The sequence below is a fragment of the Hylobates moloch genome, unplaced genomic scaffold (assembly GCF_009828535.3).
Source record: "Hylobates moloch isolate HMO894 unplaced genomic scaffold, HMol_V3 SCAFFOLD_8, whole genome shotgun sequence".
Lineage (NCBI taxonomy): Eukaryota > Metazoa > Chordata > Mammalia > Primates > Hylobatidae > Hylobates > Hylobates moloch.
In genome coordinates, this window is record NW_026652283.1 from 112531862 (window position 1) to 112544466 (window position 12605).

Sequence of the window (12605 nt, forward strand, 5' to 3'; positions counted from 1 at the left end):
CGGCCGGCGGAGAGGGACCCTTACGCTCGCGCGGCCCGGGGAACCCGCGACGCCACCTTCAGCGCAGCGGTCCGGTGGTTCGGCCCGGGAACAGCCTGGAAGACACAGCGGATCCCGGCTGCTCCCCGGCCCCGAACCCCCAGCCCAACCACGCAGTCATAAATAGTCGCGCCGGCCCGGCAACACCTGGCTACGCGACAGCGCGACACCGCGGGCACAGCCAAGTCAGCGGAACTGAGGCGCGGCCGAGTGCGGGGCTGCCGGGCGCCCCAGGCTGTTTTGAGGCCCGCGCCGCTGCTACGGGCGGGGTGGGTCTCCGAGCAGGGGTCAGCGCCCGTCTGGGACACTCACATCCGCTAACGGTCTCCTGACCTCAGGAAACTCAAGGTCCTGACTCAAGGTCGTGAACGATTTGCAAGTGTATCTTCACATATACGACACGAGTGAGGTATAAGCGTTTGGCTCAAGTCATAACGATTGCAAATTAAGGCAAACACTTTGACGACTCAAGGGCAGCTTCCAGACTTTTGATGGGAGAAGGCTAATGCTGTTTTTTAGAAGCACTAGCACACCCGAGGTCACTTAGTTCAACAAATCAGAACTGTCTTGTGCATATAAAACTAAGGATTTAAAAACTTCTGTGAATAAAGATAAAATCTTGAACAATACCCTGATTTTTGAGGGAAGGGCTGTTGGTATAAAGAAATGATAAGCGTATTGTGTCATCTTTTTGTTTTTACTATACTTTTTGTTTGCTAGGTTGTATCGGTTTTTATGAGAAAGTGTAGATGAAGTTCCCGTCAGTTTCTCTCCCTAGACCCCAGTTTTGGTAACTTGAATTATGTTAGCTTTTTCTTCGTACTATGGAATGGTGCCAGGAGTCTCTAAAATATTGTGGATCTAAGGGGTAGACAACTAAATACAGTGGTCTCAACTGGGCTGCAGTGACAAGAGAATACACCATCAGTTGATTCTGGCAAATCTTGTAAAGACTAAAGGCTTTCAGAGATGACCAAATGAGTTTTTTCTGGCTCAGGTCCTGCAATTTCTTTTTTTTTTTTTTTCTTTTTTTGAGACGGAGTCTTGCTCTGTTGCCCAGGCTAGAGTGCAATGGCACATTCTCGGCTCACTGCAACCTCCGTCTCCCTGATTCAAGCGATTCTCCTGCCTCAGCCTCCGGAGTAGCTGGGGTTACAGGCACCCGCCACCGCGCCTGGCTAATTTTTGTATTTTTAGTAGAGATGAGGAGGGTCTCACCATCTTGGTCAGGCTGGCCTCAAACTCCTGGAAGTCCTGCAATTTCTATTCCTATCACCTTGCATGTAAATAGCACATCAGGTACACCCCGTTACTTCTTATTTTAATAGAGGTTAATGGCATTTTTCTTTCTTAAAGCTGCTAAAAGCGGTAAGAAGAAATCTGTAGCAGATGAACAAATTGTGTGTATTTTAAAACCCGTCTCTGGGTTTTCAGTTTCAGCCTGTTAGTTTTATGGAGTCAATGCCTAAGGAAGACTCGGTGATAGCGTCTTGCTTTATTTTATCACCAAATTTTCCTCAGTTTATGCTTTCTGTATATTCTGGAATATATGTAGTTATATATATAGTTATATATACAGTTATATATAGTTATATATATAGTTAGTTATATAGTTATATATAGTTATATATAGATATATAGTTATATATAGAGATATATAGTTATATATAGATATATATAGTTATATATAGATATATAGTTATATAGAGATATATAGTTATATAGAGATATATAGTTATAGAGATATATAGTTATATAGAGATATATAGTTATATAGAGATATATATAGTTATATAGAGATATATAGTTATATATAGATACATATATAGTTATATATATATAGAATATATATAGTTTCCCCAAATAAATTATTTTCTGGGTAATATATATATATATATATAAAATATAATAATCATATTGGCCGGGCGCGATGGCTCACGCTTGTAATCCCAGCACTTTGGGAGGCCGAGGCGGGCAGATCACGAGGTCAGGAGATCGAGACCATCCTGGCTAACACGGTGAAACCCCGTCTCTACTAAAAATACAAAAAATAAAAAATAAAAAAATAAAAAGCCAGGCATGGTGGCATGCACCTGTAGTCCCAACTACTCAGGAGCCTGGGGCTGGAGAATTGCTTGAACCCGGGAGGTGGAGGTTGCAGTGAGCCGAGACTGTGCCGCTGCACTCCAGCCTGGGTGACAGAGCAAAACTCTGTCTAAAAAAAAAAAAAAAAAATTATAATAATACTTCTGACATTGTTTACTTTGAACAGAACATGATTTCCTGATTTTCTCATAAATTCTCAGTATAGCCTAATGCCAGAATTCTTGGACAGACTGATCAATTTTTATTAGTTGCATGTTAAAAGCTGAGTAGCTCTAAAGTAGATTAGGGAGGTAATACAATAACATCAGATTACAGGTGAGGAAAATGACATTCTTCATCTAAGATGACAAATACAGACACATACATATAGATTTCTGTGTGGTTTCTCTATGGTTTTCTAAATTTTGTAGAGCTCCTGCAAACAATGTATCTGGTTAGAAGATAAGTACCTGCTGTGAGAAGGGCTAAGTTTAGGTTTGTAGGGCAGTCAGAGAGCTTTGGATAAAATATCTCTCACGTACAAAAGCAACTTTACTAATAATTTTCAACAGTACCTTCCCTCTAAAGGTGAAATTTCCTTAAGAATAGTTAGCGTTTTCTTCCCACGTTTGATGCTCTGTAACTATAGCTACACAAAAATAACCAAATTCCCTTGTTATGTGGATATTTTTCTGAGTTTAATTCTCAGGGGAAAAATTGTAAGAAATGTGATCTTAGGAATTTTGAACCTGTTTTTAAAGTTTCAGATAATATTGTTGGATCAATATAAAGTCAACCCAATATCCCTTATCTTTTATGTCAATTCTACTGAGCATTAAGAATAACCCCCAAAATGCCCCTACTCCACGGTGAGAGCCCACACCTTGAAAGAAATACCCACTTATCGTTCACTATGCTCTAAATAAAAAGAAATGTTCTGAAACAATAACAATGTTTAAAACAATGGGGATTAGGCTGGGCGCGGTGGCTTACTCTTGTAATCCCAGCACTTTGGGAGGCCGAGGCGGGCCAATCACGAGGTCAGGAGATTGAGACCATGGTGAAACTCCGTCTCTACTAAAAATACAAAAAAGTAGCCGGGCTTGGTGGCGGGCGCCTGTCGTCCCAGCTACTCGGAGAGGCTGAGGCAGGAGAATGGCTTGAACCTGGGAGGCGGAGCTTGCAGTGAGCGGAGATTGAGCCACTGCACTCCAGCCTGGGTGACAGAGCGAGACTCCGTCTCAAAAAAAAAAAAAAAAAAAAACAACGGGGATTAAGCCAAAAAGGGTTTTTCAGGAAAGCGTATATGTCAGTGAATAAGTAATAAATTAGAAGTCAAGAAATCTGGACTCCAGTTTTGGATTTGCTGCATCTTAATTATAATGCTTTGGAAGCCACAATCTCTAAAATAGTGGAGTTGAAATAGATGATCACCTCTGAACCCATCTTTCTAATGAACTAAAATGCTCCAAGTATATCAGTAAACCGTAGAAAGACACTTCATGGTATTTTTCATGTATCATTGCTCTTCTGAAAGTCTACAATTGGCCTATGATTGTTTTATTCTTTCAGCTTAAAATTCCATCCCCTGACCACGCAGGCTAACGTCTGTAATCTCAGCGCTTTGGGAGGCCAAGGTGAGTTGATCACTCAGGAGTTGAAGACCAAACTGGGCAATATGGCAAAACTTCGTCTCTACAAAAAATACAAAAATTAGCCAGGCATGGTGGTGCGTGCTTATGGTCCCAGCTACTGAGGAGGCTGAAATGGGAGGATTACTTGAACTGGGGAAAAGGAGGTTGCAGTAAGCCATCATTGAGCCACTGCACTCTAGCCTGGGTGAGAGAGCAAGACTCTGTTTTAAAAAAAAAAAAAATCCATTCCTTTATCTAATTATTTTAAGCTTCTACTGCATTTAAAATTGCAAATACATTAGTGATTTGAAAAGTTTGAAAATGTGAAATATAAGTGCAATAGGCAGGAATGTCTTGTTTAACAAAGCTTCTATTAAAATATACTGCTTTCCTTATTTTGGTCATTCTGAGCTCCAGATTCTTGACTAGTTAAAAGAGTAGCAGTTAAATCTGAGATCTGTGTCAGGGCACATGAACCGCCCCATGTCCAGGTCCACTCAAGTCTACCAGCAGAGAGCAAGGCTGCAACCATCTTCTTCCGTCTTCGGGAAAGTTGTCATCATTTTCTCAAATTGTCTTCCACCTTTGATGCTGTCTTCCTTAGGGGAAAATTGACAAAGGAGACAGTGCTGGGGAAGGTATGTTGCTCTGTTTTCTTCAAAGTGCTAGCCACTAGCAATCTGGAACTCAATTCCTCAGCAACCAGGGCTGTGGAAACCAAGTTGCCCAAGACACTGAGGGTCTGTTTTCTGTTTTGATGAGCTCTCATTCCCAAAGACTGTGATCTGCATCTCACCGTTTTTCCATTAGGCAAAGCCAAGCTGAGTCTAAGCAACATGAGGCCAGGGCATGCATCTTTTAGCCCAGTTCCTGGCACACATTAGGACCTCAATTATATTTACTAAATGAAAGGCAATGTCTTGAAAAGAGGAGAAGGTGGAGGCCAACACAGGAAGGCAAGTTAGGTGACAAGGAAATACAATGGCCCATCAGACACTAAAGAAGCTGACAAACCAAGTAGCACATCAATGAGGAAATGCAGTCAACACAGATGGGAGGCCAAAGGGAAAAAGCAAGGGATTGGCAAAGAAGGATCAGAGATAGAGTGTGGGCTAGGCGAAGTGGCTCACACCTGTAATCGCAGCACTTTGGGAGGCCAAGGCAGGAGGATCATTTGAAGCCAGGAGTTCAAGGCTGGCCAGAGAAACATAGTGAGAACCTGTCTCTACAAAAATTAAAATTAAAATTAGCCTGGAGTGGTGGTGCATGCCTGCAGTCCCAGCAGCTTAGGAGGCTGAGGTGGGATGATTGCTTGCATGAGGATTTCGAGGCTGCAGTGAGCTATGGTCGTGCCACTGCACTCCAGGCCCTGGGTGACAAAGCAAGACACTCTAAAAAAGATGGGGTGTGGAGAACAAAGTGTGATCATGGAGAAGGCTTGAGTCAAGAACAGATTTTGTGATTTTGAGATTCTAGCACTGAAGTTATCCTGTTACATATTATTTGGCCATATCCTCTTGGAGTAGAGCCTTAAAGCAATAGGTTTTCCCCAAGGCTCTCTCCATTTTTTTTTTTTTTTTTTTTTTTTCCAAGACAGAGTCTCGCTTTGTCACCAGACTGGAGTGCAGCAGCGCGATCTCGGCTCACTGCAACCTCCACCTCTCAGGTTCAAGCAATTCTCCTGTCTCAGCCTCCCGAGTAGCTGGGACTACAGGCATGTGCCACCATACCCAGTTAATTTTTGTATTTTTAGTAGAGACGGGATTTCACCATGTTGGCTAGGATGGTTTCGATCTCCTGACCTCATGATCTGCCCGCCTCGGCCTCCCAAAGTGCTGGCATTACAGGCGTAGGCCACGGTGCCCGGCTGGCTCTGTCCATTCTTTTGGTCCTCCGAGGAAAATGCAGCATCATCCATGGCCAAACATCAGTGACTTGACTGGCCACACCTCACCTTTTGTTCTTAGATCTTTCACTGGGGACAGTAACCAAGCTGGCAATTGTACACATTTAACTACCTTTCCAGACCAGTAACACCCTCACTTTGATTACTACATCTATCCAGTCTGTTTCACATAATTTCCAGGGTCTTTGTTGACAGTGTCTCACTGTTCAATTCCTGCTGTTTAAGTCTCGCAATCCCCTGTGTCTTTGTTCTCCATTTGGTAGTAGTGACTTCTTACGTACTTGGGACACAGGCAATAGCGGGATGGACTTACTACCAGCAAAGCCTCCCACTCAAAAACAAGGAAGCTCTTTCTCAATTGTCATTTCCTATTTTCATGTCTGATAGCGATTAAAGCTTGTATGTCCATCAAAAATTGTCTTCTGGTGCAGAATAACCTCATAGTAACATAATGATCACCCATTACACAAGCATGACACTTTGGTAGCAAAATGTTACGGGATCTTTGGGGTGTCGTTTTCCTGTCCAGAAACCTCTGTGGCCATTGGTTCCTTTGCCTGAGTTTTGCTTGGGCCTGCTAGGCTTAGCAGTGTCTACTAAAGCTGGACATATGCATGTCCTATGACCCATCAATTTCACTTTTTAGGTGACATACTCATGAAAAGAAATGAGTACTTATGTCCTTCAAAAGACATATAGAGGAGGCCGGGCACGGTGGCTCACGCCTGTAATCCCAGCACTTTGGGAGGCCGAGGAGGGCAGATCATGAGGTCAGGAGATTGAGACCATCCTGGCTAACACGGTGAAACCCCGTCTCTACTAAAAATATCAAAAAATTAGTTGGGCATGGTGGCGGGCGCCTGTAGTCCCAGCTTCTCTGGAGGCTGAGGCAGGAGAATGGCGTGAACCCGGGAGGTGGAGCTTGCAGTGAGCCAAGATCGCACCACTGCACTCCAGCCTGGGTGACAGAGTGAGACTTCGTCTCAAAAAAAAAAAAAAAAAAAAAAGACTTATAGAGGAATAGTCATATTAGCATCATTTCTAATTGGCAACAAACCAGAAACTATTCATATGTTCATCAGCAGTGGCCTGGATTATTTAAAAATGTGGCATATTCACATAATCAAATGATATAAAGCAATGAAAATTACTGAATTGCAACTACATGCAATCACTGGGATAAATTTTAAAGCAAAAGTGAGTTGAAGGCAGACACAAAAGAACCAACTGTATTATTCTATTTTAAAAGCTCAGCAACAACAAATAGATATAAATAATGTTAGAGATTAGGATGGTGGTCTCCCTAGGTGCAGGGAAGTGATTAGAAGGGAGAAAAAGGAGCTTTGGGAGTTCTGTGTCTTGATATGGGTGCCAATGACACGTGTATTTGTAAATATTCGTAGAGCTGTCCACTTACAATTTCTATAACGTTTTTATGTATGTAACACTTCAATAAAAAGTTTATATAAAAGAAAACATAGATTTTCTTCCTAGTGTTCTTATACTAATGTGTTATTTACTAGAGGACTTTGCTCATTTATGAACTATACAACTTAGAAGGAATGTGTAGAGCTTGAAAATAGTTCAACTAAGAACAATAAAATTGTTTGAAGATTTGGAAACTAAAGGAAAAGTTACATAAGCTTGATATAGCCTGAGGAGATTTAACCAAGGAGTATTTTAATAAACGTCTTTCACTACTTGAAGACTACTAAGAAGATAATATTAGTGATTTTTCTTATTTATTAAGGAAAAGACCAAAAGGAACTTTGTATTTTAAGCAAACAACGTAGTGTTTCATCTTCTTTAACTTGCAGCATTTTCTCCCCTGAAATGTCCATATGGACAGACCCAGTAGGTATGTGATTGCAAGGACTAGTGCAACCAGTACGTACCCTTGTTTCTGGCTCTAACCCCAGACTTTCAGGTGTTGGATGGGAAAATTACTTCAAGAGCAGATAACTAAATAGAAGGGCAGTCTTCAGAACAGATGGAAAGCTCAGCATAAAGAGGGAGCCATTAGAGACCTCAAGAATAGCTTAAGGTTAGTCAGTGTACATACCTGCAGAAGTTTAGTGGGATGGCAAACAAGTTTCATCCCTTGCCAACTTCAGTTGATTGCTATTAGTTATCCAGAACACTGTGCTAAGCAAAATTATCAGGCCAGGCCCAGAAATCACAGTAAAAAGTAAGTAAATTATCTCTGCTAAGACTGGGCTATCAGATTGGGACTGAGTTGAGTTGTAAGTCCACCATGGTTCTTTGGAAACGCTCTACTTAGAGAAGATAATGCAAACAACAGCAGGAACAGAAAAGCTGAAAAAAATGTTCAAATGTTTTTGTAATATGTGTGGGAACATTTAACATTTACCCTATAAAGTTATAGAAGACCGAAAAGAATTTAGAGATAGTTTAGTCTGGGAATTTTGTAATCTTTCTAACTTTTTGTTGGGGGGTGGTGGGCGTGGGGTGGGGAGGGGAGTGCTTAGTGAAAAACTGTTTGTCAAAAGAAATCTCAATTCTTAAGCCCCAAAATACAAAGTAGATAACAGCAGAGTGTCTCTAGTTGAAAAGAAGGGAAATCTGGACCGTGTCCATTTAAAGGCTCCTTTTCAGCTCCCACAGTGGAGCCTGAAGTAACTTTGTAGACTACTGGGGCTTAAATACTACTGAAATATACACTCGTTCCATTTTTACTGACTGACGAGGAAACTGAGAGGCTGCCAGGTTAAAGGACTTTCTCTGAGTTATACTACCAGAAATTGAGCCTAGATATTCTGCCCTACATCTAGGTAGTTCCTGTATTAGAATCATCGGAAACTGAGAGAATTTAAAACCGTTTTTCTTAAGGCATATTAATTTGCAAGGAATAGAATAGCAATTGCATTAGCTCAAGTAAAAGATGCATTTTAAGGATAAAATTGTATAGAATCCAGAGAAAAGTGGTACTATGAGGTGTCAGGAAGTGTGGTAACCGGGCCAGCTCTAGGGACCTACATCATAAGAGCTCAAGGACTTTCTTCCTAGCCCACTGCTGTGAGCATGACTTGGCTACTAATTCCGCCAGTCTCTGAATCTTAATGCAAATGCTAAAGAGAAAACATTAGGTTGGTCTGGCCTATAGACGTTTTCTTCTTTTGTTAGTTTTTCACTCCTAGGCCAGCCAGCTGTGTCTGGGAGGAAAGGTGTACAGTCATATGGAGATGCAGTTTCTGGGAAAGGGAGAACAACTTCCCTTAGGAGTCCCTGTGGGCAGGTACCAGCGGTGTGCTGGGTTCTGTGGTAGAAGAGGTGGGGAGTCCCGACTCGTAGTGTTTTCAGATTTTCATGGCATAGATACTCCCACCATGGTGATTTCAGGCTACCAATACGACATTACTGATTGCAGAGTTGGGAAGAGATGTGTGGTAGCATATTATGTAGAATTTCCACTATCTACATCATATAAAAGACATAATAGATAATGGTAAAGTAAAAGTGATGTTTTTAGTACTTATTACATTTTATATTTACCTAATAAATATAAATTATATTACATTTAATATAATTATCTAATTGTAAGTTTACATAATATAATTTTTAATAATGTCTCTAACAACCAGCTCAAAATCTCTGGAAAATTTAACAGTCAGCTCTAGTAAGTTGGTGCAAGCTGGCTCCAGCCCACCAATATGGTATTTAAAGATCACCATCTCCAATTGAGTTTGGAGGCTCTTGAAGACTGCTTTTGACATAAGAAAAGCACAGGGTGAGTGGGACATATGACTAAGCCAAAAAAGATTAGGATTAAGAATTTGCGTTTATGGAAGGATCATTTGTGCCCAGGAGTTCAAGATTACAGTGAGCTACGTTGACGTCAGTGCATTCCAGCCTGAGTGGCAGAGTGACACTCTGTCTCCAAAAAAGAGTAAAAATAAAAATAAAAATATGCCGGGCACAGTGGCTCACACCTGTAATCCCAGCACTTTGGGAGGCCGAGGTAGGGAGATCTCTTGGGCCCAGGAGTTCGAGACCAGCCTGGGCAACATGGTGAAACCTGGTCTCTACAAAAAAAAAAAAAAAAAAAAAAATAGCAGGGCACGGTAGTGTGTCCCCATAGTCCTAGCTACTCCAGAGGATAAGGCCAAAGGATCACTTGAACCTTGGAGGCAGAGCCTGCAGTGAGCCAATATTGCGTCAGTGCACTCCAGTGTGGGCAAGAGAACCAGACTCTCTCTTAAAAAATAAAACATAATTAAAAATGAAAATAATAAAGAATTTGCCTTTAGCCACAAAGCGCAAAATGAATTTAGCCATCCTTTAATGAAGAGGAGGGAAACAATCCTTCTCACCCTCCCATGATTGTTAATTGGTTTCAATCAATGTATATGCAGATACTACTATGGAATTATTTCTACTCTTTCAAATTAATTATATTTGTTGTTCCAAAGACTTGGAATTAAGGAATCATCTCAGGTCTGTAGATACTGGACAGGTACAACTAACTACTCAGGTGAGTTAGAGATCATTCTGGAGCTGAGTTTGTAGGTATTCAGTTAAAAAGGTGTGCTTTTAACAGCTGATATCCAATAGGGACCAGCTCTCGTTTGATATTGCCAGGTAATTAAGTCTTGCTTTAGGTTAAGGTCAATTTTTAGGCTTGATTAAAATATTTGATTTCAAATTCACAAGCATATAATACATCTAATCAATTCTTAAATTTATGATACTTCAATTTCATATTTTGTCCACATGAAGGTATTCATTCTTAAGCCAAACTAATTATTGAGTGTTTAGGTCACTATGCAATATATTTTTCTGTTAAAATAAATTAGTTTGCCTCAAACACTAGAGATTGATCTAAAAGCAAGTCTGAAAATATAGGTGTTCATAAATTCCTTGGCAACTGAAGCATATCAAAACTCTTTCACTTCAAAAATAATTGCAATTTTTTTTTCAGGATGATCTTAAATCTTATGTTCGGGAAGCTGCAAACCTCGGACCACCACATCAAGGGAAATGAAGTGAACCTTTCACTTGATGACAAGACTTTGTAGAAAACCACTAAATTAGCTACTCTAACATCATCATGCAGGTGCATGGGTCTCCTTGAACAAATTATTCCAGAGTAAGATGGCCTGTTCCTCCGTCATTCCAGTGTTATACCAGGAAACCAGGCTTGATTAGGATTTCATTGTGTGTAGTATTTGTTTCAGGGCATATGCTTTGATCAAAATCTATGTAATGAAGACCTATACTCCATGATATCTAGAATTAATCATTGAACTATGTCTATGGCTAAACCCAAATGTTACACTGATTTACTTATTAAACACCTATTTGCCTGTGAAGAGTTTGTCCCTAAAAGTGAATTTTAAATATAGAGCAACACCAAACAGTAATAAAACCAGTGTAAAAAACTCGAGGTTATTATCCAAATCAGGTGCTTTTTTAAACTGAGAAGTAACCAAATGAAAAAGGAAGAGCTGAAAAATGTACTAATAGAACACTTCATTATTTTAAGTCCTACGAAAGTAGAAACACATGAGAAATGAATTTCAGCATATGGTGTGAATGCTCCTTTGTTCTTACTTCTAGTCTGTATATTAAAATTAAGTTTTCTTCTAATCTTTCTTCAATAATTATGAAGGACTGAGATGACTGTCAACCAGAAAAGGCAACCGGGCAGTTGGAGATGTGAAACTATAGCCTTAGGAGAGAGGTCTTAAATGTGGTAACTGACTACTGCATGAAGTCCTGTACTGGAATTTAAATGAATTTCAAATGTGAGATTAGTAAAAAGGAAAAATGCTTTGAAAGTTCACATATGCAGTAAATGGATTATATTGGAGTCAAAAAAGTATAAATTACGTATACGTAGCATTTATATTACGTAGCATTTATATTATAATGATTGGGAACTTGCGGATATATCTACAGAAATACATGTTAGGATTAAGAGAACTTCGGAAGTTGGAAAGTCATGTATTTATAAAAGTATTTTATCTGGATATTTGTTTTGATAAAATCAGCCAAATATCAAATCAATATAGAAGTCTCATAATTTGAACCCTCCTTATCTTCTTTAAAGCTCTGATATTAAGGGTAGGAGAATTTAAGTAATTTGAAGAGACAGGCTTGTGAAAATTAGCCTACAAAGCAAAGTTATTGAATTCTCTTTTCCTATTAAATTTTGTCTTCAAATTTGGATAGAAAATCACAGAATGATAGACTGAATGGAACCACAGAGATAATCTAATCTAAGGACCGTGTTTTAGGGAGGAGGAAACAAGAATAAATCATGTCTTACCAGGGGAAATGTCCTGATCTGTTTCCTATCTGTTTCCCACCATTTTTCTGGCACTCCCTAACAGAACTCGGCTTAGATATAACTTCTTCCAAAATGCCTCACCTTTCCCAAGGCTGGGTTAGCACACGTTGCTGCCTACGTTTTATTTATTTATTTAACTTATTTTAAGTTCAGGGGCACATGTGCAGGTTTGTTACATAGGTAAATTTGTGTCATGGAGGTTTGTTGTGCAGATTATTTCATCACTCAGTTATTAAGCCTAGTACCCATTAGTCATTTTTTCTGATCCTCTCCCTCCTCCCACCCTCCACCCTTTGACAGACCCCAGTGTGTGTTGTTCCTCTCAATGAGTCCATGTGTTCTCATCATTTAGCTCCCACTTGTAAGTGAGAAAATGCGGTATTTGATTTTGTGTTCCTGCATTAGTTTGCTAAGGATAACGGCCTCCGCCTTCATCAGTTTCCCTCTGAAAAAGACATGATCTCATTCTTTTTATGGCTGCATAGCATTCTATGGTGTATGGGTACCACATTTTCTTTATCCAGTCTATCACTGATGGGGGAAAAATTTTGCAAACTGTATATCCAACAAAGGTCTAATATACAGCATCTATAAGGAACTTAAGCAAATTTACAAGAAAAAACAACCCCAT

General features: G+C 40.1%; 1 long non-coding RNA gene across 1 annotated transcript; it reads left to right on the forward strand.

Annotated features, from left to right (window-relative positions):
• Positions 1–4: 4 nt before the first annotated feature.
• LOC116473784 (uncharacterized) lies at positions 5–10994 on the forward strand. Its single transcript, XR_009214521.1, has 2 exons — positions 5–448; positions 10604–10994. It is a non-coding gene; the product is annotated as an uncharacterized LOC116473784 (long non-coding RNA).
• The last annotated feature ends 1611 nt before the right edge of the window (positions 10995–12605 follow it).